The sequence below is a fragment of the Felis catus genome, chromosome C1 (genome assembly GCF_018350175.1).
Source record: "Felis catus isolate Fca126 chromosome C1, F.catus_Fca126_mat1.0, whole genome shotgun sequence".
Lineage (NCBI taxonomy): Eukaryota > Metazoa > Chordata > Mammalia > Carnivora > Felidae > Felis > Felis catus.
In genome coordinates, this window is record NC_058375.1 from 125,479,604 (window position 1) to 125,506,305 (window position 26,702).

The window sequence follows — 26,702 nt, forward strand, 5'->3', positions numbered from 1 at the left end:
TGCCACGGGCTATGAGCTACCAGCAGAAGCTTCCTGCAGCCGGCGGCCCAGCAGTGGCCTGCTTGCTCTGCAGTCTGAAGGTGGATGGATCTGTTTAAGGACCCCCCACACAGAATCTATGAACATGGCAAAGACACCATCCCAGTCAACTTAGGGAACAGGGGGAAAACATAATTTTACCAAGAGTCTACTCAGGGCCAGGCACCAGGTTTGAGCTACATGTCTGGTAGCTCATTACATAGCCGCTGAAGTATGTGCTTTCCTGCCTGTTGCCGAAACTCAGCTGGGCATCCTCCCTAAGACCATTTCACTATTAGTGAATGGCAGAGACAGGGTTTGATACCATGTCTGCATGCCCCAAAGTCCAGAATTTTTCCCTCTATAGTTTCTATTATTTTTGTAATTTGTAGACTTTTTTTTATACTTTATTTTTGAGAGAGAGCACACAAGCAGGGGAGGGTCAGGGAGAGAGACAGACAGACAGAATTCCACATCAGCATGGAGCCCGATGTGGGGCTCGAACTCAAGAACCCCTGAGATCATGACCTGAGACAAAATCAAAAAAGTTGGATGCTTAACCACTTAACTGCCTGAGCCACCCACGTACCCCTTATTTTTGCATTCCTCAGATTCCAATATGCAGATGAGCCTGGGATAAAGACATGTGTCCCTGCAATGTTGTATGCAAACTGAATTTTTGTAGCCCAGGTCATATTTCAAGTATCCTAAGTTTCGTGACAAATCCTCTTTCTACATAAAACAACACTTTCTGAGAGCAAAGAGCCATTCCCTAATTTATCTCCAGTTTCGTGTGTCAAGTTTCCTTAAAGTGGAGCTCACCTCAGCCACTAAAGAAACCGTATGCCTTAAAAAAGCACCAAATCCAGAGTCTCACTTTGTTTTCAGTGAGAGCCAGGAAGCAGAGCCGGGGAGCTCTCACAGTGGCCCCTGGAGGGACACCCCACTGTTCTGATCTGTTCTCTGCAGGCAGTTTCTCTGTCCTGAGGAGCCAGCCAGAGCCCAGGGCTGCCGCCTGAGCCCCACTCTCTCAGGTCATTGCAGGCTTTTGTTTCTGCACATTCTTGGGAGTCCTGGGGAGGTGTGCAGAACCTGGCTCAGCGCAGATCTGCCCCTACCTTCTGGTCAGGTGGACCTCTCAAGCAGAGAGAGGCTCTGGGAGACTTGACTGCATCGCTTGAATGTATCTGGGGAACTGACTCCTCTGCCTAAGCTTAATTTAAGTCTCTAGGCAAGTTTGTCCTTCTCTTACTCCACCCACCTTGTCATCAAGTTGGTGAATCGGATGGCAAGCATGGGACAGCTGTGTAAACACCCTCCCCCTTGCTGCGTCTGTCGTGAATTTATGAGGAAGCTCATGTAAGTCCCCGTATACCCTCATGGACCGAGTCTGGGCAGATGCTGTCCTCTTCGCTTGGATTTAAACTCTACAGCAAGATCATCTTTTGTGCTGGTCCTCTGTGTCATCCACCAGATGTTTCACGGTCTCCTCCTGAGCACAGTTAGGATTGTACTTCCCAGCCCCTTTAAAGATGGGCCTGGACATGGGGCCGCTTCAGTCAGTAAGATGTAAGCAGAAGTATCACATGTCATTTGTTAGGCAGAAACTTTAGGAGCCAGCTTTAGAAGCACTGAGGTAAAGCTGCTGTCAGCCTGGGTCCCTAAAAGATATTGAACAGAGCTGCTTGCCAAACTCCACTGGTCACGAAGCAAAAAAAGAAAAAAAGCCAAATTGCTTTTTATGAATTCGTCTTTCCCATTAGACTGTGAGTGCTTGAGGGCAGGAACCAAGTTGAGTTGTATTCATCCTTTCCTCCTATGTAGCCAGCAAGTATTTCTTGCACTTTCCTACCTCACGTGTTCGCATTTCCTTCCCTTCCAGATCCCAACCCAGATGCCCCCTTCCTCCTTTTCTCCTCCTAAGGCACCCATTCCACCACCACCCCCTTCTCCTCCCTGTCAGGACAGAACTGCCATGTTGTTGGCCATGTTCTCCACTCAGAGGGATTCTAGGCTCTTGGAGACAGAGAACCTATAACCAACCCTGAGTTCTTTGTTCAGCACCAGACTCAATACACAGATTTGAGTGCTTAAGAGGTAATTAATAAATATTTGCCAATTGACTGGTAAATGCCTTGGTTATTCGTACTACAACTATTTATGAAGTGCCTCTGGAGTTCTAGGTACTAAGTAATGAGAAGAATAGTAACAACCATCATAATAAATGAGCTGTTACCATGTGCCAGCTACTGTGATAGGCACTAGAAATATATTATTTAATCCCATCGCCATAGTATTGTTGTCTCTCTTGCACAGATAGGTAAGCCAGGCCATGCCAGGCCAGGTTAAGTAACTTGTTCAGTGTCACCCAGCTAGCAATCTTCAGAGCCAGAGTTCAAATCCAAACCTGACAGGCTCTCAAAACTATCAGCAGCCTTTTAAAGGTGGGGGGGGGGGACCCAGACTGTTTTTAGATGGCCATATCCCTGGCTGCTGTCTTAAAGTGCTTCAGTTTCTCAAACATTTGGCATGTTCCTTAAAGAGTGTGAGTCCCAGTTTGCCAGCTAGACATCGGTCTCTATTCTAGGACCTGAAACCGGCCACTAGGTGGCACTGAAAAAGTGTGTCTGAGACACAAAAGCCAGCAAGCCAGGGTGTTTCTGGCTTTAAGGGGTTCCTAGAGATGAGCTGTGCAAACAGGGAGGCAAAGCTGCCCAGAAGGAAATAAGCCAAGGGTCAAAGAAATGGACTGGAAAACATATTTCCTGAGGTGGTGATTGCTGATAGAAAAAGATAGCAGTAAATCTGCACGCTCGTATTTCTGTGAAAATCCTAATCCTGAGAAATGCAGACTATTTAAATACATCTGTTTACCAGAAGCACACAGAAATCCCCATGAGTGCTCCAAAGAAAGGAGAATTATAGGCACAATCACTGACAGCAAGGATGTCCAAACACCTTAAAAGTCCCTGTTGAAACAGCAGCTCTTAAATGATTCAACTGCCTCTTAGCCAAAACACATAGCAACAGCCATAAATACACTGTAATTAAGATCACACTCGGAGCAAAGGAAACTTTGAAAATATTTCATTTAGTATCTCCAAGGAGTCCTAGATATTCCCCATGAATGAGGGCATTGTCAAATTATTTAGCTAGAGCCAGCTGTGCATTGTCTGAGTGAGAAAACACCTAGAGATTGCTGTGTTTAGTAGGAAGGACGGCCCACTGGCCCACATCCCTGACCTCAGGGTCCTGTTGGAGTCCTGGGTACGTGATGTGTCCCACACCCCTGCTGCTTGAACGTGGTTCACAAAGCACTTCCCAGCTGTGAATTGTCTGCCGATATACAAGGAGATAATCCCAGGATGTGAGGGCGAGCCCTGGAAATTTGGATAGCAATCAGACCTTGCCATGACATTGGGGCTGTAATCAGTTCAACAGGGTCGGACCAGTTGAAGTACTACAAATGTGCTGGTGAGTCATGGGTGTCAGGAGATAGGAACCAGCCCTGTGCGATAAACCCACTTGCCCATCTGAAACACAATGGCAATAAACTTGAGAAGCACTGTCCCGAGGCAGATTTCCCCAGCTCTGCCTGCCCAGGGCCCCAGTCTTGCTTGGGAGGCTAAGGTTGCTAGCTGGTCAGTGATCAAGGCCGTGTGGGGTTCCTGTAAAGTCAGGGAGAACTAGACCCCACTGCCTCTAGTTACCAGCTGTGTGGTGTTAGGCACGTTATCTTTGGATCTTTTGGATCTTTCGTTTCCTTAGTCCTGAAATGGGGCTAATATTATATACTTTACCGAGCATTGGGAGAGCGTGGAAAGAGAGAGATGTGGTGAGATTGTGAACACTCTGATGGTTTTCACCTCTTTCTCCATCTCTCTCTGTAAACGGTACTCTTGATCTGTTTGGAGAGTTTTTGAAAATGAACTCCTCTTGGTCCTCACGAGAACATTGTTATTCCTGCCATCTTGAAGGTTCATTAGAAACAAAGCTCTGGATTCAATCAGTTACCAAATTCTTCTGGGAAGAGAGGAGAGTATTATAGAGAAAAGTGAAGGACAAGGGGGTAAGGAATAGTGTAAAGGGGAAGGAAGCATTCTCTTCCTTCCAAAGAAAACCTTAAGACCTGATACAGAAGAAGTAAAGGGTGAAGAAGGCCATGGAGCAAGAGCTTAATGCTGATTCTACAGGAAGGTTCCAGAAGAGAGGGCCCACAATCCTGGAAGAGCGGAAAGGGTCCATGGGGCCTAGAACTCCCAGGATGGTCTGGTCCTGGTCCCAGGACAACTGGGTTCTGAGTATCCCAGTTCACAGGTGAGCCCAGCACCCCTCACTTGTCTCAGGCCCTGTATAGCCCTATCCCCAGGGAGATCTTAACTTTGCCCCCAACACCTCATCCAGTGACCACCTGAGCAGGTGAGGCCATTCCAGGACACATCACCTTACGGCTTCCTGTTATCCTCTCATCCAGTAAATAATATCTGAACACCTGCTAAGTGCCAGGCACTGTTCTGACACTGGACACTCAGTCAACGCAACACAGTTCCTTCTGTCCTGGAACTCATTTTCCCCTCATGGTGGGAAGAAGACCAAGAAATGTCAAATAAATGACAGTCCTCCCCTGTCACTTGCTTCAGCATAGACAGTGTGCTCTGTGGGTATTTAACTTTACACTCTGGGCGGGGATTTTCCTGCTGAGGCCCACAGATCGAGTTCAGGGAAGTTCATGAACTTGGATGGGAAAAAAAAATTACATCTTTATTTTCATTACCTCTAACTAGAACTTAGCATTCCCTTTAAGCACGAATGCAGACAACCGTAGAAGTTCCTGTGACTTTGCAACTAGTAGAAATTACAGGTATTTGCACTTTCCATTACTGTTGCAGGTGTTTTGAAATGTCATTTATGCTCATCACTGCTCCCCCAATCCTGGCAGTTCTGAGACCTGCCACCAGACTTTAATATTTAACACAATAAAGAAGCACATATATTATTATATTACATATATCTGATTTTCAGTTTTGATGACTGTATTCAATATACCTGGTTTTCTTCACTTACAAGCATTACTTGTAAACATTAGTGTGGGAAGGGATCCCTGGGTTTTACTACCTCATCAAAAAGGTCCAAGGCACAGAAAGGATTAAGAACCTATGCTCTAGGGTCTGCTGTTCCTTAACATTTGAAGGACCCTTATCAGGAACCCACACCTTCCAGTTAGCCCGCCATTAACAATCCCAATTAGTCATGCACACCCTACAGTTCCTTTTTTTCTTTAATTTTTAAATTTTATTTAAATCCAAGTTAGTTAACATCTAGTGTAGTGATGGTTTCAGGAGTAGAACCCAGTGATTCATCACTTACATGTAACAGCTGGGGCTCATCCCAATAAGTACCCGCCTAATGCACATCGCCCATCTAACCCCTTACCCCACCCACCTCACCTCCAGTAACCCTCAGTTTGTTCTCTGTATTTAAGAGTCTCTTATGGTTTGCCTATCTGTTTTTATCTTATTTTTCCTTCCCTTCCCCTATGTTCATTTGTTTTATTCTGAGGAAGCTTCCCAATCTGGCTATTTTGATCAGTGCTAGAAGGTTTCTAAATTAGCATCTGGAATATTAAAAGCCATTTTTCATTGGTCCAATAGTGGTGTTCAATATATGTAGAATGAAGGCAAATACTGCTAGGCATGCATGAACCTCTATGAAGAGGAATATAAGAATCTAGTGAACCCAGAGGCCTAAACCCTCTGAGTTGGGACACCTGAACTGGGACTCCCATCTGATCTTGTGTTGAGATACCTAGAAGACATTCCAAGAGCATAGTTAAGCCATCTGCCTGTCTTGTCTGGAATATTATCTCGACCTTCAGCCAAAGCTTTGTGCAAGGTGCTGTAGAAGGACCTGGGGAACTGAGGGCTGAGGCTTCCACAAGTCTACACAACAACGTTGTATGACTGTGCTTGCTTGCTACGTTATTTGTATGAGTGGCAGAATCCTCAAGACCTGCTTCCCTTGTGCCATACTACCTGGAAGTAAGGTGGTGGGAAGGAGACTTGGAGAGAAATGGAGACCACCCAATGAGAACATAAGCTATTTAGAGAACACAAGCTATATGAGGACACAAGTGGTTAGCCACCACCACTTGCATTAGGCAGAGACTCAGGCAGGCAGAGGAGTGGGAAGGTGTTGCGTGGGCAAAGGGAAGGTTTTGGGTATGCTCTCATTGCTGGTTATTGGTATGAGGAAGTTGGAGACAGACTAATTAGAAGCAGAGGATCTCATGTGATTAGTTTGGGGAGTATTTTTTGCATTCTCTGTTTGGTCCTGAGTTGGAAGTGAGGACCCAAACAAAACAAAACAAAATGGGGAAGTTGGTGGTCATTGACCATGTCCTGATCTTTCTGGACTTATTGCTGCAGAGGCTGTGGTTTGGCTTCCTGGACTAGTTGCCAAAGAGGGTGTGGAACAGAGTTGTATTGCCATATATGGTCTGGTCACTGTGCATTGGCTCTTCCATCTGTCAGGGCCTATAGAGCTCACCTACCTCTAGCAGTGACATACAAGGGATGTCTGCCAAAATCAACCTCATGGCTATGAAAGGCCTATTCTGCTTAGGTCTGTTGACAGCAGGTACATATGCACACTGACATCTCCAGCCCAGTAATGGTCTTGAATACCTTGTAGGGTAATGTTGAGCCAATGTCTCATATTTTTACTTGGAACAGCCATAGTAAATATGTCTTATCCCCTGATGTTGTGATGTGGTTAATGATACCCAATCCATAGGTAAAGATCTGGACACAGTCCCTGACACTAAGAACTTAAGAAAGTAGAGCTTCTCTCTCTCTCTCTCAAGAAGAGGTAGCATTTTGCTAAGGAGTTAGGATCTATGCCAGTACATCTCAACCAGGAGCTCCCCAGGGAACATTTGGCAGTGAATGAAGACATTTCTGATCGTCACAAGGTGGGGGTAAAAGATGCTATTAGCGTCTAGTGGGTAGAGGCCAGGGTTGCTGCCAGACATCCTTCAATACACAGGACAGATCCACAGCAAAGAATTATCCAGTCCCAAAGTCAGTCACGCTGAGCCTGCCTGTCCATGGAGAAAAATGGAGGAAGTGTGGCTAACAGAGGGGTGTTCTGGTGACAGGTCAGCATAGTGATCAAGAGAGAGGACTCTGCATTGAGAAGGTGGCTTGGAACCCGTGCTTGCCACTTCCTGGAGACTCCAGACAAGTTGCTTAACTTCTCTATTAGTGGTACCTCTCTGATAGGATTTATTGTGAACTGATCTAAGCCAATTACATCTCCTACATTTCTTAGGTTCCTTAAGGCACATACCAGTAACCTAAGGGGGTTGAGGTAAGGGAGAGCTGGCCAGCTCTTTCTCTACAAGCCAGCCGTCAAGACAAAAAGAAAGGAAATTTCAAAATTCTACCACGCATGAAGACGTTTGTGAGCAAGCCACCCAGAAGTACTTCTAGTGCCTGTCTGTAAGGCCCACGAAGTCCCAGCTTTCAGTCCCTAATGGTCCACGCCTCTTTCCCCCAAGGCAGATACACACTGAGGAGGAGGCAGGAGTCTATTAATGTTAATCAGCCACCAAATCTTCCTCCTTGCTCATGGCTAGACACCAGACAGATCAGGGCTTTAGCTCTCCTGAGTTATTTCTAAAAATTCAGGCTGGAGGTTTCTCTGAATCTTTATACCCAACTCATGCTAGGATAGAAAACATTTCTAAAATATTTTATCCAGCCCAAATATCTTGAAGATCTGCTTGCATTAGCTTAACTGAAAGCCCTCTCTCTCTCCCTCCCCCTCCCGCTCCCCCCATGTGCACGCAAGCACACACACAAATATATTGTCTAAACTAAATCCCGACAACATAACAGAGCTTAGAGAGATCACGTGTATAAAGCATTTAACACTCTTCCTGGAATGTTAGTAAATATACAATATATGTTTGATATTAATGTGATCATGTTTAATTTTTTAAGTTTATTTATTTATTTTGAGAGAGAAAGAAGGAGGGCTAGTAGGGGAGGAGCAGTGAGAAAGGGAGAGAGAGAGAGAATCCCAAGCAGAGTCCATATTGGCAATGCAGAACCAGATGCGGGACTTGAACTCATAAACCATGAGATCATGACCTGAGTGGAAACCAAGAGTTGGACGCTTAACCGACTGAGCCACCCAGGCACCACTTAACCATAATCATTTTAAAAGCCCCTCCTCCAGCTCCTTGAAGAAAGGAAGGACAGTTTTAATATCTGAGAGTGGTGTAGGAAAGAAAGGCTGTGGCATTTTTTGAGCAGCTACCGTGAAGCTACCCACTTCACACGCTTTGTGGCATTTAACTGGCACAACTACCTGGCCAGGTGGCTTGATTATCACCAATCCCCATATGAGGAAGCTGAAGCTCAGATGGCACAGGCACCTCGCCCACACAGCCGGTAGGTGCCAGAGCCAAGACTGAAATTCTCTTGGATGGGAAAGTCTGTAGTAGCCTCTGCCGCCTCCCCAGAGTGTGCTGTGAACTCTCAGTGATAGGGAGATATTCAGACTCAGAAGTATCAGGAAGATAAAGCTGGAGGAGTAGGAGGCAAGTGGGAATTACACAGAATCACTGCTGGAGGCTGCCAGCCAAGATTTCCGTGGGAGACCAGGGGACATGGTGTGATAGATGGAGAGCTAACAGGGTATTCACTTCTTGGAGGTTGTCATGGGGTGGGTTCTCTCAGAAGCAGAACTTGAACCAAAGATTTGGTGCAGGTCACAAAACAGAGAGTAGGGGCAGGCAGCAGACTGGGGAAGGGGAGAGGGCAGACTTTTGTACAACCACACCACTCGGCATCAGGGTGGGGCCATGGCTCTTAGGCAGCCCTTGAGCTCTTCAGGCTATTCTGGCTCTTCAGTTAACCCTGGAGTGATTGCGCCAATGAACTTGGGCAGTCCTCTGAAGGCACACAGAGGAGGGGGGACCGACACACAGCAAATAAAAGGAGTCCCTGGGCTCTGGGCAGGGCACCAGCAGCGTGGTGGTCATTGCCAGGTCATGGCCAGGATCCAAAGGGATTTATCCTTCAACATCCAGTAAAATCCAAGTCCTTCCCCTGACCCTGCTGGCCTCCTGGCTGACCCTGCCTAGACATGTAACTCAGTCCTCCTGCTCTTGCCTCCCTTGTTCTGCTCCAGCCACACTGGCCTCCCCACAGTCCTTCAGAGACAGGAAGCACACCCCAGCTTCAGCCTGTGCAGTTGCTAGTCTCTGCTCAGGGCACTCTTCCTGGAGAGTTCTCACTTTTTCCAGGGCTTGCCTCAGAGGACATCATCTTGCCCCATCACCCTTCTAAAAGTTGGGCCCCTGCCCTTCTTTCCTTTACCCTGTGTGCCTTTTCCCCATCACCACCTGATTTTGTATTTTTTTTAAATATGAAATTCATTGTCAAGTTGGTTTCCATACAACACTTGGTGCTCATCCCAACAGGTGCCCTCCTCAATGCCCATCACCCACTTTCCCCTCCCTCCCACTCCCCATCAACCCTCAGTTTATTCTCAGTTTTTAAGAGTCTCTTATGGTTTGCCTCCCTCCCTAACTTTTTTTTTCCCTTCCCCTCCCCCATGGTCTTCTGTTAAGTTGCTCAGGATCCACATAAGAGTGAAAACATATGGTACCTGTCTTTCTCTGACTTATTTCACTTAGCATAACACCTCCAGTTCCATCCACGTTGCTACAAAAGGCCATATTTCATTCTTTCTCATTAACAAATAGTATTCTATTGTGTGTATAAACCACAATTTCTTTATTCATCAGTTGATAGACATTTAGGCTCTTTCCATAATTTGGCTATTGTTGAAAATACTGCTATAAACATTGGGGTACAAATGCCCCTATGCATCAGTACTCCTGTATCCCTTGGGTAAATTCCTAGCAGTGCTATTGCTGGGTCATAGGGTAGATCTATTTTTAATTTTCTGAGGAACCTTCACACTGTTTTCCAGAGTGGCTGCACCAGTTTGCATTCCCACCAACAGTACAAGAGGATTCCTGTTTCTCCACATCCTCTCCAGCATCTATAGTCTCCTGATTTGTTCATTTTAGCCACTCTGACTGGTGTGAGGTGACATCTCAGTGTGGTTTTGATTTGTATTTCCCTGATGAGGAGTGATGTTGAGCATCTTTTCATGTGCCTGTTGGCCATCTGGATGTATTCATTAGAGACGTGTCTGTCTATTCATGTCTTCTGCCCATTTCTTCACTGGATTATTTGTTTTTCGGGTGTGGAGTTTGGTGAGTTCTTTATAGATTTTGGATACTAGCCCTTTGTCTGATATGTCATTTGCAAATATCTTTTCCCATTCCGTTGGTTGACTTTTAGTTTTGTTGATTGTTTCCTTTGCAGTGCAGAAGCTTTTTATCTTCATGAGGTCCCAATAGTTCATGTTTGCTTTTAATTTCCTTGCCTTTAGAGATGTGTCCAGAAAGAAATTGCTACGTCTGAGGTCAGAGAGGTTTTTTCCTGCTTTCTCCTCTAGGGTTTTGATGGTTTCCTGTCTCACATTCAGGTCCTTTAACCATTTTGAGTTTATTTTTGTGAATGGTGTAAGAAAGTTGTCTAGTTTCAATCTTCTGCATGTTGCTGTCCAATTCTGCCAGCACCATTTGTTAAAGAGACTGTCTTTTTTCCGTTGGATATTCTTTCCTGCTTTGTCAAAGATGAGTTGTCCACACTTTTGTGTGTCCAATTCTGGAGTCTCTATTCTATTCCATTGGTCTATGTGTCTGTTTTTGTGCCACTACCATGCTGTCTTGATGATGTCTCCTGCTTTGGTCTATTTCTTCAATATTACTTTGACCTCCCTATTTGAAGTCTTTTGTGGTTCCATACAAATTTTAGGATTGCTTGTTCTAGCTTCAAGAAGAATGCTGTTGCAATTTTGGTTGGGATTGCATTGAATGTGTAGATTGCTTTGGGTAGTATTGACATTTTAACAACATTTATTCTTCCAATCCATGAGCGTGGAATGTTTTTCCATTTCTCCATTTTCTTTTCCAATGTATCTTTTTCAATTTCCTTCATAAGCTTTCTATAGTTTTCAGCATACAGATTTTTTATATCTTTGGTTAGGTTTATTCCTAGGTATTTTATGCTTCTTGGTGCAATTGTGAATGGGATCAGTTTCTTTATTTGTCTTTCTGTTGCTTCATTATTAGTGTATAGGAATGCAACTGATTTCTGTACATTGATTTTGTATCCTGCGACTTTGCTGAATTCATGTATCAGTTCTAGCAGACTTTTGGTGGAGTCTGTCGGGTTTTCCATGTGTAATATCATGTCATCTGCAAAAAGTGAAAGCTTGGCTTCATCTTTGCCAATTTTGGTGCCTTTGATTTCCTTTTGTTGTCTGATTGCTGATGCTAGCACTTCCAACACTATGTTAAACAACAACGTTGAGAGTGGACATCCCTGTCGTGCTCCTGATCTCAGGAGGAAAGCTCTCAGTTTTTCCCCATTAAGGATGATATTAGCTGTGGGCTTTTCATAAATGGCTTTTATGATGTTTAATTATGCTCCTTCTATCTTGACTTTCTCAGGGGTTTTTCTTAAAGATGTTGAATTTTGTCAAATGCTTTTTCTGCATCGATTGACAGTATCATATGGTTCTTATCTTTTCTTTTATTAATGTGATGTATCCCACTGATTGATTTGTGATTGTTGAACCAGCCCTGCAGCCCAGGAATGAATCCCACTTGATCATGGTGAATAATTCTTTTTATATGCTGTTGAATTCGATTTGCTAGTATCTTGTTGAGAATTTTTGCATCCATATTCATCAGGGATATTGGCCTGTAGTTCTCTCTTTTTTTTTTTTTTTTTTTTTTCTGGGTCTCTGATTTAGGAATCAAAGTAATGCTGGCTTCATAGAATGAGTTTGGAACTTTTCCTTCCCTTTCTATTTTTCGGAACAGCTTGAGAAGGATAGGTATTATCTCTGCTTTAAATGTCTGGTAGAATTCTCCTGGGAAGCCATCTGGTCCTGGACTCTTATTTGTTGAGAGATTTTTGATAACTGATTCCATTTCTTTGCTGGTTATGGATCTGTTCAAGTTTTCTATTTCTTGAGTTTTGGAAGTGTGTGAGTGCTTAGGAATTTTTCCATTTCTTCCAGGTTGTCCAGTTTGTTGGCACATAATTTTTCATACTATTCCCTGATAATTGCTTGTATTTCTGAGGGATTGGTTGTAATAATTCCATTTTCATTCATGATTTTCTCTGTTTGGGTCATCTCCTTTTTCCTTTTGAGAAGCCTTGCTAGAGGTTTATCAATTTTGTTTATTTTTTCAAAAAACCAACTCTTGATTTCATGGATCTGCTGTACAGTTTTTTTAGATTCTATATTGTTTATTTCTGCTCTGATCTTTATTATTTCTCTTCTTCTGCTGGGTTTGGGGTGTCTTTGCTGTTCTGTTTCTATTTCCTTTAGGTGTTCTGTTAAATTTTGTATTTGGGATTTTTCTTGTTTCTTGAGATAGGCCTGGATTGCAATGTATTTTCCTCTCAGGACTGCCTTCACTGCATCCCAAAGCATTTGGATTGTTGTATTTTCATTTTCATTTGTTTCCATATATTTTTTAATGTCTTCTCTAATTGCCTGGTTGACCCATTCATTCTTTAGTAGGGTGTTCTTTAACCTCCATGCTTTTGGAGGTTTTCCAGACTTTTTCCTGTGGTTGATTTCAAGCTTCATAGCATTGTGGTCTGAAAGTGTGTATGGTATGATCTCAATTCTTGTATACTTATGAAGGGCTGTTTTGTGACCCAGTATGTGATCTATCTTGGAGAATGTTCCATGTGCACTCGAGAAGAAAGTATATTCTGTTGCTTTGGGATGCAGAGTTCTAAATATATCTGTCAATGATATATTGTATGTATCATTCAGGGCCCTTTGTTTCTTTATTGATCCTGTGTCTAGATGATCTATCCATTACTGTAAGTGGAGTATTAAAGTCCCCTGCAATTACCACATTCTTATCAATAAGGTTGCTTATGTTTGTGATTGTTTTATATATTTGGGGGCTCCCATGTTTGGCACAAAGACATTTATAATTGTTAGCTCTTCCTGATGGATAGACCCTGTAATTATTACATAATGTCCATCTTCATCTCTTGTTATAGCCTTTAATTTAAAGTCTAGTTTGTCTGATATAAGCGTGGCTACTCCAGCTTTCTTTTGACTTCCAGTAGCATGATAGATAGTTCTCCATCCCCTCACTTTCAATTTGAAGGTGTCTTCAGGTCTAAAATGAGTCTCTTGTAGACAGCAAATAGATGGGTCTTGTTTTTTTTATCCATTTTGATACCCTGTGTCTTTTGGATGGAGCATTTAGTCCATTTACTTTCAGTGTTGTTATAGAAAGATATGGGTTTAGAGTCATTGTGATGTCTGTAGATTTCATGCTTGTAGTGATGTCTGGTACTTTGTGGTCCTTGCAACATTTTACTCACAGAATCCCCTTAGGATCTCTTGTAGGGCTGGTTTAGTGGTGATGAATTCCTTCAGTTTTTGTTTGGGAAGACCTTTATCTCTCCTTCTATTCTGAATGACAGACTTGCTGGATAAAGGATTCTCGGCTGCATATTTTTTTTCTGTTCATCACATTGAAGATTTCCTGCCATTCCTGTCTGGCCTGCCAAGTTTCAGTAGATAGGTATATCACTAGTCTTATTGGTCTCCCTTTATATGTTAGAGCATGTTTATCCCCAGCTGCTTTCAGAATTTTCTCTTTATCCTTGTATTTTGCCAGTTTCACTATGATATGTCACACAGAAGGTCGATTCAAGTTACGTCTGAAGGGAGTTTTCTGTGCCTCTTGGATTTCAATGCCTTTTTCCTTCCCCAGATCAGGGAAGTTCTCAGCTATGATTTCTTCAAGTACACCTTCAGCCCCTTTCTCTCTCTCTCTTCCTCTTCTGGAATTCCTATTATAAGGTAATTGTTGTGTTTGATTGCATCACTTAGTTCTCTAATTCTCCCCTCATACTCCTGGATTTTTTTATCTTTTTCTCAGCTTCCTCTTTTTCCACAATTTTATCTTCTAATTCACCTATTCTCTCCTCTGCCTGTCCAATCCAAGCTGTGGTCACCCCCATTTTATTTTTCACCTCATTTATAGCATTTTTTAGCTCCTCCTGACTATTTCTTAGTCCCTTGATCTCTGTAGCAATAGATTCTCTGCTGTCCTCTATACTTTTTTCAAGCCCAGAAATTAATTTTATGACTATTAGTCTAAATTCTTGTTCCGTTATATTGCTTAAATCGTTTTTGATCAATTCGTTAGCTGTGGCTACTTCCTGGAGTTTCTTTTGAGAAGAATTCTTCCATTTCGTCATTTTGAATAGTCCCTGGGGTGGCATGGAACTCCCCTGTGCTGTCTGGACTAACTTGTGTTGGTGGGTGGGGCCACAGTCAGACCCTATGTCTGTCCCCAGCCCACCACTGGGGCCAGAATCAGACTGGTGTGTACCTTATCTTCCCCTCTCCCAGGGGCAGGACTCACTGTGGAGTGGTGTGGCCCCTGTCTGGGCTACTTGCACACTGCCAGGCTTGTGGTGCTGCTTTGATGGGATCTGGCATATTAGCCGGGTGGATCCGCAAGGTGCACAGGGGCAGGAGGGGCAGACTCAGCTTGCTTTGTCATAGGTGGTCCCCTGCGGGAGGGGCCCTGCAGAACTGGGAGGGAGGCCGACCTGTCGGAGGGATAGATCCACAGAAGCACAGCATTGGGCGCTTGCGCGGTGCAAGCAAGTTGGGTGACCAGAACTGGTTCCCTTTGGGATTTCTGCTGGGGGATGAGCGAGGGAGATGGCACTTGCCAGCCCCTTTGTTCCCCTCTGAGCTGAGCTCTGTCTTCTGGGGCTCAACATCTTTCCCTCCCGGTGTCCTCTCACCCTCCCTGCTCTCCGGGAGCAGAGCTGTTCACTTTTAACATTCCAGATGTTAAGTCCCGCTGGCTGTCAGAACTCACAGTCTGCCCCCTCCGCTTTTGCAAGCCAGACTCGAGGGCTCTGCCTTGCCGGGCGGGCTGCCCCTCCACTGCCCAGGCTCCCTCCTGCCAGTCCATGTAATGCACACCGCCTCTCCACCCTTCCTACCCTCTTCCGTGGGCCTCTCATCTACACTTGGCCCTGGAGAGTCCGTTCTGCTAGTCTTCTGGCGGTTTTCTGGGTTATTTAGGCAGATGTGGGTGGAATCTAAGCAATCAGCAGGACGCTGTGAGCCCAGAGTCCTCCTACACTGCCATCTTCTCTTCTCCTGGTTTTGTAGTATATGTATTCCTTTGTTAACTTGTTTATTGTGTGCCTCATGACAGAGAAATGTAAGCTGTATAAGGTCACGGACTTCTCTGCCTGCTTTGATCACTGTTTCTTCAGTTGTCTAGAACACTGGTACAGAGTACAAGTGAATAAACACTTGCTGAATGAATATATGAACACATGAATCCCTAGAACATATTGCCTAAGACAGCATTACTGGTAGCCAGAATTCCCTGGGGAAATGTATTATAAATGCAGATTCTTGAGTCATTCCTTGACTGGAAAGGAGAGGAATGCTGAGGGTTCCCTTGGGAGTGTTACCTCCCATACAGCTGTGCAGAGGCCTCCAGAAGAAGGTGCAAGGTCAGTAATACAAGGAATATCTGCTTGGCTACCCAGAGAGCCTGGGCCTTGGCCCCAGAGTCCCAGCCCTGCCCTCTCTGCCAGGTTGCCAGACCCCAAGCCCATCCAGGAAACAGCAGAACTGTCAGATTTAAGGGATACCTGTGAACTTAAAAAAAGATAGCTATCAGGGGGCACCCATGGTAGACAGACAGTAGAGGGCCCTCACCACTTTTCACACCCTAACCCTTCTTGATTCTCTGACCTCTGGGAAGGGAAGGTCCTCAATACCAACTGAGATTGATGCTTAGAGTCAAATTCTTTTTCAATAAATAAATCAGCAGTAGCAACTTGGTATTTTAGTTATTTTTATAACTCGCTTTGGGTAAATTAATTATATCTACATCATTTTAACCTTGTTATAATATGCATTCTTTAATTTATTTCTCTGTAGTGTTGATATCTAATATTTACTCGGTGTTAAATGCAAATTATATTCAAGAAATATTAATGCTTTTGAAACTCCTATTAATACACATATTTGAGTTAAAAGATAAAGTGAGAGTATTTCTGTGACCAGAATCAGATTTAATTTGATGTAGAGAAAAATTGATGGAGATGTCTTTTAAATATGGATCCTGGACTCCAACCCAGTTTCACTGAGCCTGAGCCTCTGGTGGCAGGGCCCTGGAATTTGCATTCTTATCAGGCTCCACACAAAATTCTAGCACCTTCTATAAAGTTTGAGAATCCTTGTGACATTTTGCCCTCAGGTGAGTGAGAGGGAGGGATAAAAGCTAGGCCACCCCCGTGCTCCTGAGCACTTGGTGAGGGACCCTGTGATTAAAAGCCTACCTCCCTTTCTTTTAGACATAGAAAAGGCTATTCTCTCCTGGCCCAGAAGACTCTGTCTCTAGAGGCCTGCTGAGGTGGCTAAATAAACCAAATGGTAACAGGCAGGCTTGACTTCATTAAAAAAAAAAAAAAAAAAAAAAAAAAAAAAAAAAAAAAAAAAAAAGCTAGGGTGGGGGGAGAGAGAACAAAAGGAAAATAGTAGAATTGTCAAATATAAAGGTTAATACTAAGAATGATGTCGCTTAAGGTTTCTCTAAGACATAGTGGAAACATTGAAGAAAACAGAAACTCCTTGGAAAGCAGCCCATGAGCTGGATCCAGAGAAAATCTCTGTGGCTTAAGGGAAAGAGTGTATAGCTGTGGTGGAGACACCTCTGGTTCGTGCCTGGCTCAGCCACACATTTGCTCTGTCCTTCTGGGAGAACCATCACATGATCTTTGCCTCGGGTTCCTCATCTCTAAAGGGTGCACAGTTATCTCTGCCCTTCCCCTCGACCTTTGGAAAAGTGGACTGGTGGAGTCTACTGAGAGAAAATTCTCACCTTGGTCATTCATGCCTATACTCTGCAAGATGGGGCAGGAACAGGTGTGCCCTCAGTCTCCAGCATTTACTTACAGTTGCTTGACCACAGCAGACTCCTGGCCACCAATACTTTGAACTTTCTCTTCTTTCTTCCTGAAGAGTTTCTCCTTGCCTCCATGTTGGCTTGTGGTTCTTTTTTCATCCTGGAACATTCTTTCATCTCCACATGCTGCCTTCTTATCATTCAGACCTCAGCATAACTGTCACCTCCTCAGAGAGACCTTCCAGGCCTCCTCTGTCAATATTATTCCCCAATTCCCCTCTCCACCATCCAGGCACTCTGTTACAGCGTCCTCTTGTATCTTTGTTTTAGGACTTGGCATGTTCTGAAATCATCTAGTTTATCTATTTGTTCACAGGTTTATTGTCTACACCTTCACTGGCATATGAGTTCCTTGAGGGCAGGAGCCTTTTCCCACAAGCACATTCCCTGAAAAGATGCCCACACATATCCAGAGAATGAATGAACAAGTTACTTGTCCCCCTCTTGTTGCCTCGAAGTCCACCTCCTCTCTGTTCCACTTTCAATTCTCTCCTTTGTCTCTTTTGATCTTTTTATCTCTGCCCTTCCCCCAAGCCCCACCTGTTCCTCTTTGGACTATCAAAGTTTCCCCCAGATGGTGCTGGATGGGAAGATTTGGGGCCCTTCCATTCCATCCAGAGTATTGGTTTGATATCTAGCCTCAGAGGGAATCGCCGAAGACAGTCAACATTTCTCCAGCTAACGCTGCTAACAATATGTCTGTGAAGCATTATTTTGCCCACACTTTCTCCTCATCAAAGATGGACTTCTGGCCACTCAGTCCAGGAAGGGAAGGAGTGGAGAGGTGGAGGGAGAAAACTCTATCCTGCCACATTGTCTGTCAGGCATTGGTGGGGATATGTGTGAGCTCAGAGTGGAAAGGGCTCCAGAGGACTAAAATAAGACTATCTTCAGAAAAATAAGCAGAAAACCCACCAACATAGGATCAAGGCTGCAAGCTGGGGCCAATCCTTCTAAAGGAAGAATCTGTCTCTGACAAAGAAGTTGGTCAGTCCTAGAATTAGGTAAATGTTTATTTACCTTCATTACTTGCCAAATACCTTGCTGAGAGATTTCCTGGCATTATCTCCTGTAATCTCCCCAACAGCCTTTTCTTTGCTACCGTTGGCCTTATCATGAATGGGAACAGGAAGCATATCTTCTGTTTCTCATAATTCTTTTTGCTTAATGTTTGTCCAAACATCACAGCACAGAAGACAATACTGGGAGGAACAATCAACATTGGTGAGTTGATTCCTCTAGCCCGGGGGTTCCTTCCTCCCTTCTTAAATAATCTCCCTTCTTAAATAATCTCCTCCCTTGGCTTCTCTTTGTACAACAGCTGTATTGCCCTTCTTCTCTTTCATCTGTGAGGAATACCTCTTTCATCTTTCTTTGACAGACATCACTTTTTATTTTATTTTATTTTATACATTTTTTAAAGTTTATTTTTGAGAAAGAGCATGCACAAGTTGGGGAGGGGAAGAGAGAGGGCGAGACACAGAATCTGAAATGGGCTCCAGGCTCTGAGCTGTCAGCACAGAGCCAGATGCGGGGCTCGAACCCACAAACTTCCAGATAATGACCTAAGTCAAAGCCAGACGCCCAACTGACTGAGCCACCCAGGCACCCCAGACATCACGTATTTTAAAGCCATATAGCCTGGTGGATGGGTGAAGGTAGTAAAAAAGCACAAAATTCCTGTTATAAAATAAGTCCTGGAGATATAACATACACCATGGTGGCAACAGTTAATAATACTATATTGTATATTTGAAAGTTGCTAAGAGAGTGGATTTTGAATTTCTCATCATGAGAAAATAGTGTAACTATGTGTGGTGATGGATATTAACTAGACTTACTGTGGTAATTTTGTAATATATATATAAATATTGAATCATTATGTCATGAACCTGAAACTATATATATATATAGTTATATAACGTCATGTCAATTCTCTCTCTCTCTTGTATGTATGTATATATATATATATATATATACACACACACACACACACACACACACACATATGTAGTGATATATATGTGTATATGTACATATGTGTGTGTATATGTACGTATGTATGTATGTATGTAGTGGCTGGGGAAATGGATAATGGATGTTTGAAAATAAGAGACCATGTTTGAATTCAAGTGCTGCCATGAAATAGCCGTGTGATGACATTGGGCAAATTAACCCTTTGTGTCTGTTTCTCTAAAGGGAAATAGTTCTAAGAACAGCTAGTCCTAGAATTATCTAAGAGTTATTGTAGAGAGTTAAAGTGTAAAGTGCTGTCGCAAGGACTTAAAATGTGATGAAAGACAAAACGCAGTACCTAGAAAGGAAAGTCAAGCTGGAGAGAATATTTTGGGGAGAAGATAGTTAAGTGCTGACCACATGATAGCGGGTGGGATTTGTTGTTGTTGCGAGCAAAAGAAATTGCATTTGGCTAACTTGAACAAAAAAAAAAAAAAAGGAATTTATGAAGATACTGTGGTGCTAACCGACTTGAAGGGTAATCAGAATGGTCAGCCTTGGGAAGGATGGGTCTGTAGGGATCTTGACTGTTGAAATTCATTTAACAGCCTGATTCTAGGTATCACACTAAGATGATTTAGCTCCAGTTGCCTTCCATTCTAATCCTCACCTCAGTGCACTTAACATTTGAAATCCAGGACAGGGGGCACCTGGGTGGTTCAGTCGGTTAAGTGTCCGGCTTCAGCTCAGGTCATGATCTCACAGTTTGTGAGTTTGAGCCCCATGTCAAGCTCTGTGCTGACAGCTCAGAGCCTGGAGCCTGCTTCAGATTCTGTGTCTCCCTCTCTGCCCCAACCCCACTTATGCTCTCTTGAAAATAAATAAACGTTAAAAAAAAAAAAAGACAAAAGAAATTCAGGACAGAAAATCTGGGTCAGGTTACCTCTTCTCTTTGGGGAGCAAGGAGGGTAAGCATGGTAACTGACAGTCACCAAGGTCACAGAGAATGGGGCAGGGGTTGAAATCCCTATCAGTTTCCTATTGCTGCTGAAATGAATTGCCACATGCTTAGTGGCTTAAAATAATACGTACACTTATGATTTTACAGTTCTAGAGATCGGAAGTCCAAAATCTGTCTCAGTGGGCTAACACCGAGATGTCAGTGGTGCCCTGTCCCTGCAGTCTGCTCCCACAGTCTTATGTAAATAAGGTAATCTTGGGCTATGCCATCACCTATGCCATGTACTGTAACCTGATCAATGGAGTGCTGTCCCCTCATATTCAGAGGTCCAGTCCACACTCAACAGGAGGGGATTATACACACCATCTGTGTATAACGTCTAAAAGGTACCTTCTAGGGGTGCCTGGGTGGCTGAGTTGGTTGAGGATCTGACTTTTGATTTTGGCTCAGGTCATGATTTCACAGTTTGTGGGATTGAGCTTTGCATCGAGCTCTGGGCTGGCAGTGTGAAACCTGCTTGGGATTCTCTCTCTCCCTCTCTTTGTCCCTCCCCCACCCTCTCTGTCTATAAATAAACAAACAAGCAAACAAACAAACAAACAAATAAAATGTACCTTCTAGCAAAGTGAGGATAGACACGTAAACAGATTGTAGTATAGGATAGGAGATGTTGGCACAAAAGCATGTGTGAGAATTTATGGGCAAAAAAGTCAAAGTGTCTGGAGCAGGAAGAGAGAAATTGGAGTTCAGAAAGGAAGCAAATTCTGAACTGAGTTTTGATGGATAAAATTTGGTCTCTAATGTGAGCTGTCCATATAAACCAAGGGGGAACCAAATTCAGATTTCTTGATAAAAGACTAATTTAATCTAGAACATTGCTGATTCCAAAAATCCCAGAAATTAAACCTAGGCAGAATTAATCACCTAATCAGCCAGTCAGGCCACTCTGACTTGCTTTGGCAATTTAAGAGAGCTTAGACAACACATCTGGAGCTCATTTCTAAAGCTTGCTGCATCTTGAAATTCTTCTTATTTTAGGATTACTGGTGAATTTTCAGAATCTCTTTGCTTAAAAAAAAAAAACAAAAAAAAAACAAAAAAAAAACGCCATAAAGGAGGAGGCACATGTGGAGTTGCTGGGAGGAAAAATAGTCATGGTATTGTCTAGATAGTATGGTAGTTGAATTCGCCAATCAGCCAGTTGCCCTGGGCTTATTAGTTCCATTTTAATCTTACATTGCAATATAGAACTGCAGGACGGCGTGAAATGTGAAAAAGAAAAGAAGGGAGGGAGGGCGGGAAGATTATTAAAGCAAGCACAGAAATGAAAGGGAGCAAGTGGGAAGCAGTGCATGAAGTTCCAGTTGACTACCAGTGATTGATCACTGCACCACTGGACGGTGGAGGGGATGTGGGGGTCCTTATTCCCTAGACATTTCTTTTTCATCAGGTCTAGGGTTGGCCCAGCCTGGAGTTAAGCAAGCCCAAAAACTTGGAGAATTCAAAGGTGTGTGTGTGTGTGTGTGTGTGTGTGTGTGTGTGTGTGTGTGTGTGTGAGAGAGAGAGAGAGAGAGAGAGAGAGAGAGAGAGAGAGAGAGAGAGAATGTTTTTTCAAGTAGCCTGTGAGCAAGTTTATAAAATCAGGTTTACAGAGGGATATGTGAAGAAAAGCAGTAGTCTCTGTGGATGCCTCCCCATCCCTGTCTTCAGCTGAGTAGTTCCTGCATTGCCTACACATGCTGTATTTATGTCACTCTAGCTTTGTGTACTAATTCGAGGAGAAATCTCCTGACTCTGTTTAGTAGATCAAGGTTTATGTCACCTGTAACATCATACCAACCCCTAACTTCCACTAAAACTTCCTTGAAGCTTTACCACTATTTGTGTTTCCTGTAGTGATTATTGTTATAACTTTCATAATATTCTACAACCTTTATTTCTTGTTGCATTTTCCATTAATAGTAGTACCTCTTGACTTTCTCTCTTGTGTTGGAATGGTTTAACAAGGATGTTGGCAAGTGACAATAGTTACATAGGATGTTAATACATGGACCATAAAAGAGGTGTTTTGTGTATAAATATGTTTAAGAAATCCCAGGAAAATAGAGTAAGTTTCTCTATAATGGGTCATCTCAGAAGCTTTGATATGCAAATGTGTGATATAAAGCTTCAGAAGGGCATGTGATGTGCAGAATTTCTCAAACTTCTGATCCTATCATAGGAACTTTTTCTCTATGGGACATCTATTAATATCTTAGGGAGATGTTTGTGAAAAGGTAGAGGAGGCAGTCTCCTGTTTAATGTGGTAGGAGGAGCACCAAAATCTCCTTTTAGCAAAACAGGAGTGAACTGCTCACACACCAAGCACCTGCTACCTGCCAGCGTTACAGTAAGCACTAGCACATTACACCCCATGAGCTCTGTCCTAATAGCATCTCCATTTTACCAAGAGAAGGACTGAGGTGTAGCAATGCTGAATAGTTTGTCCAGCATCCCGCAGCTAGTTCAGTGGCAGAATCAAGATTCAAACTGAGGCCTCAGGTTTAGAATGCCCTAACTTCTCTATCCTATCCCCCTCATGGCTGCCACACTGCCTGAAATGCAAAAGTGCTTTTAAAAGAGCTTAGTCATTTTAACTAGATTTCTGTGATCATTATACTGGCTCTTACCTCTATAGAACAAGTTATAATACACCAACAGGATTTACTTTCATTATCTCATTTGAGTCTCACCCAACCTTGTCACACAGGTGGAGCCGATACATTTATAGAAGTTGAGTGTTCTGGCCAGTTCAACATAGCTAACCAAGGACAAAAATAATCAGGAGTTTGCCTTATTACTGGCTATATCCACAAGCGTTCAGTTTCCAGATTTAGCAAATAAAAACATAAGACTCTCAGTTACATTAGAATTTCAGATAAAGAATGAATAACTCTTTCATTGATAATTCTTTAATGTAAATAGGTCCTGAGCAATATTTGAGACGTACTTCTAAAATACTGCCCATTATTTATCTGTAATTTTTACCTGCATTTTATCTGGCAACCTTACAAGTGAGAATAAAACTCAGAACATAGGATTGAGAGAAGGACAGGGGGACTGGGACAGAGACAGGGCAGGGGTCCCCAGTGAGGGGCCAAGAAGCAGTGTGAGTCTGTGTTGTCTCTGAGCGACTAGTGTGTGCCAGTGGATTAAGATGGACCATGAGATAATGATTCTCTTAGCTTTCGGTACAGCCAAGCAAGCCTGGGGTGGCAGGAACACATGGTCAGGCACCACTCCCCACAGGAGTCTCTTCCAGGGCTCCCTGAAGGATGCCCCAAGTGTGGTGAGGTTCAGTGGTGGGCCCATGCTTCTCTCAGGTGGCATCCAGAATATTTCCATCTAGACCTCTATGTCAGCAGCCAGCTGCAAAGCACTCATCTGCTAGTCATGAACAAGGGACTCATGGGCCTGCTAGAGTTCACATTCCACATGCCCACGGAGCAGGGCACACAGCCCCGTGTGCAACTTGTTGGGGTAAAGGTGGCCAGGGGCTCCTGGCAGGTGCAGCTCTAGGCAGTGTGGCCCCAAATCTCTGTTCCATATATATTTGTGGCTGATTGCTCACACTAACATGCTGGCTAGCTTCCTGGTTAGTCATGCATGTTCTGTAAATTGGAGCTTCACTGTTATTTTCAAATACTTGATATGCAGAAGATAGTTGCATTTGAACTCTGTTTGCATTGTTATAAAATAAAATTTAACATACCATTTGTCAATAAAAGGAAGCCTATTAAAATCTTTAAATATAACTTTAATTCCTGTAAGCATTTGAGTGGTTGTAAAAAAAAAAAAGGTTTCAAATTTTTTATCACCTCTGTGTGAAACTGTTTTCAATGGTGATGATGAGAATTTGAAGAGAACACATTAAAAAGGCAATTAGGTTTTGCTTGTAACCATTTCAACATAAAACTTGATAGAAAAAGCTTTGTTGGCTTCCACTCCCACTTAGGATGTAGAAAGCCACAAGAGAACATTGCTCCCACCCTAACAACAAGAATGAGCCAGATAATCTACAAAATCATAATTCTTTAAAGGCTGTAGGAGCATTCAGGTTGTAAAGAGGCCTGCTGAACCCAAATCCAAAAAGTGGCAATGACCTCCTACGAGAGCTGCTTTTATGCTTGGCAGTACAATGAATGGAAAGAGGAGACTGATCAGGAACCAACAGCTGAACCTTTAGCACAATGTTAAGGGGATTTAAAATCCCCAAGAGCTCGGACACAGGAGTCTGCACCCACCCACTGACTCCCTTGGACCTTCACAGAGAGCTCACGGGACACTCTGAGGATAGGGAAAGAGACAGAGAGCCCCCGAGGCACAGGTGTGGGGAGCCTGCTGACATCTGAGCAGAAGTGAAGGGAACCCCCCCCAGCGCTCAGAGCGTGGCTGATTATGAGGCAGAAACCTGCCTCTGGGGAAGGATCTGGAGAGTTGAGGAAAATCCCTCCTCTTTTCCCAGGTGCTGGTGTCTAAGGAGAAGTGAGAAATTCCCCCTGACACTTACAGCCTCACCTTACTAGGGTAGGTCCTTTTTCATATTTGGGGAAGGACTGGAGAGCTGAGGAAGACACCTCGGCCCCTGCTGAACTTCTAGGGTAGAACAGGGATATTGAGAGAAACTCCAAGCCTTGCACTGAGGACCAGGCAGGGCCATGTGTAGTTGGGAGAGGGCAGGAGGTTAGGGACAGGCATAAGGCAAAGGCACACAGGGTCTGTGAAAGTCTGAGAGGAAGAACTGATCAAATCTCCCGAAGCATTCATATCACAAGTCTTGCTAAAGGGAGGCTGTCATTCCTCTATTAAATAATGTGAAGGCTCTAGCAAACTGAATCTAACTAAAGCAGCAAAACCTTAGGACCAAGATCAATTACAGACAAGAGTGTCTCAAACCTTCCCAGTAATGGCCTGCCAGACAAAAAAAAAAAAAAAAAAAAATCCTACAGGTTCTACCATTTATGTATAATTCATAATGTCTAAATTCAACCAAAATCAAATTAAAAGGCACGTGAAAAAGGAAGCAAAAATTACTTTTCTTCAAAGAGAAAACAGTAAATAAAACCAGACCTGTAGAATAAAACAACTGTTGGAATTCTCAGACAAGCACTTTAAAATAATAATAATAAACATATAAAATGATAGAGTGGAAAAAATAAACAGCACGTTTGAACAGATGGACAATTTCAGAGCCAAATGGAATTTCTAGAAATGAAAAATGGATTATAGATAAAGGATCCTTTCAATGAGTTTATTAACAGATGACACATTGGAGGAAGGAATCTGTGAAATTGAAGACAATCAGACAGTTTGTTTTTGAACTCTATTCATATTCAAAATATATATGTAGATATAGATAATATAGAATATATAATATTCAAATAAACACTTAATTTGAGTCCCAGAAGAAAGAATTGAATGGATACATTGAAATGTGAAATATGTGAAAAACATTAACTGAAGATTGAATAAACGCAGCAAACCGAAAGAAGGACAAACACAATTACCAATAAAAGCACTTTTAGACACATCATAATCAAACTGCTGAAAGCAAACATAAAAAAATCTTAAAAGCTGCCAGTGAAAATAAGACACATTATATAAAGGGAATGACAATAGAAATTGCAGCTTCTCCCTGGAAACAATGGAGCCCAGAAAACAGAGGAATAACATCTTTAAACTGTTGAGATAGGGAAAAAAATCAATCTGGAATTCTATTTCTAGTGGATTATTTTCCAAAAATAAAGGCAGGCAAAATAAAGATATGTTCAATAAGGTGAAAGTGAAGGAAAGTATCTCAGGCAGAACTCTACCATAATGAATACCAAAATAAATGATTTAGGCTAAAAGGAAACAATGCCAGATAGAGACCCAGTTCTTGAGGAAGAAATGAACACCAGAAAGAGAAAACATGTTAGTAAAGATAAACGGCATTAAACACACACATGCACACACACACATACACACATTTTAAAGGCTCTTGGCCTTTTAAAGTAAAGTAATAACCATGCTATGTGAGGTTCCAGCATATTTAGAAATAGAATATATGGTAAGAGCACAAAGGATGAGAAAGTAGTAAGTAAAGCACATTATTTTAAGATTCTTACATTGTACAATAGTAGAATAATTTTTCATTGCAGATGAGGCAAGTTAGAGATGCATGTTGTAATCTCTAGATCAACCACTACAAATTAAAAGTGCATAAAGAGACATAAATGATAATAACTAACACAGAAAACAAAAGTAAAAATACTTAATTCACACACACAAAAAGGCAGAGGAACAAAAACCATAGAGCAGATGGAACAACATAAATTGAGTATCACTACAGTAGATTAAAACCCATGTGTACCAATAATTACATGTGGACTAAAGAGCCAAATTGATAGCCAGAGATTGTCAAACTGGCTACAACAACATATATATATGTGTATATATATACAACATATATATGTGTATATATATATGTGTGTGTGTGTGTGTATATATATATATATATATATACATACATACATACATATACATATGTTGTTGTAGCCAGTTTGACAATCTCTGGCTATTAATATATATATATAGTCTATATAT

At 42.7% G+C, this 26,702-nt stretch overlaps 1 long non-coding RNA gene across 1 annotated transcript in view; it reads left to right on the forward strand.

Moving 5' to 3' along the window:
• LOC123379124 overlaps positions 1-26,702 on the forward strand; it is a 69,159-nt gene that overhangs the window by 34,589 nt on the left and 7,868 nt on the right. Inside the window, exon 2 of the long non-coding RNA XR_006583138.1 lies at positions 20,226-20,327. This is a non-coding gene — a long non-coding RNA (uncharacterized LOC123379124). The remainder of the gene's footprint in view (positions 1-20,225; positions 20,328-26,702) is intronic.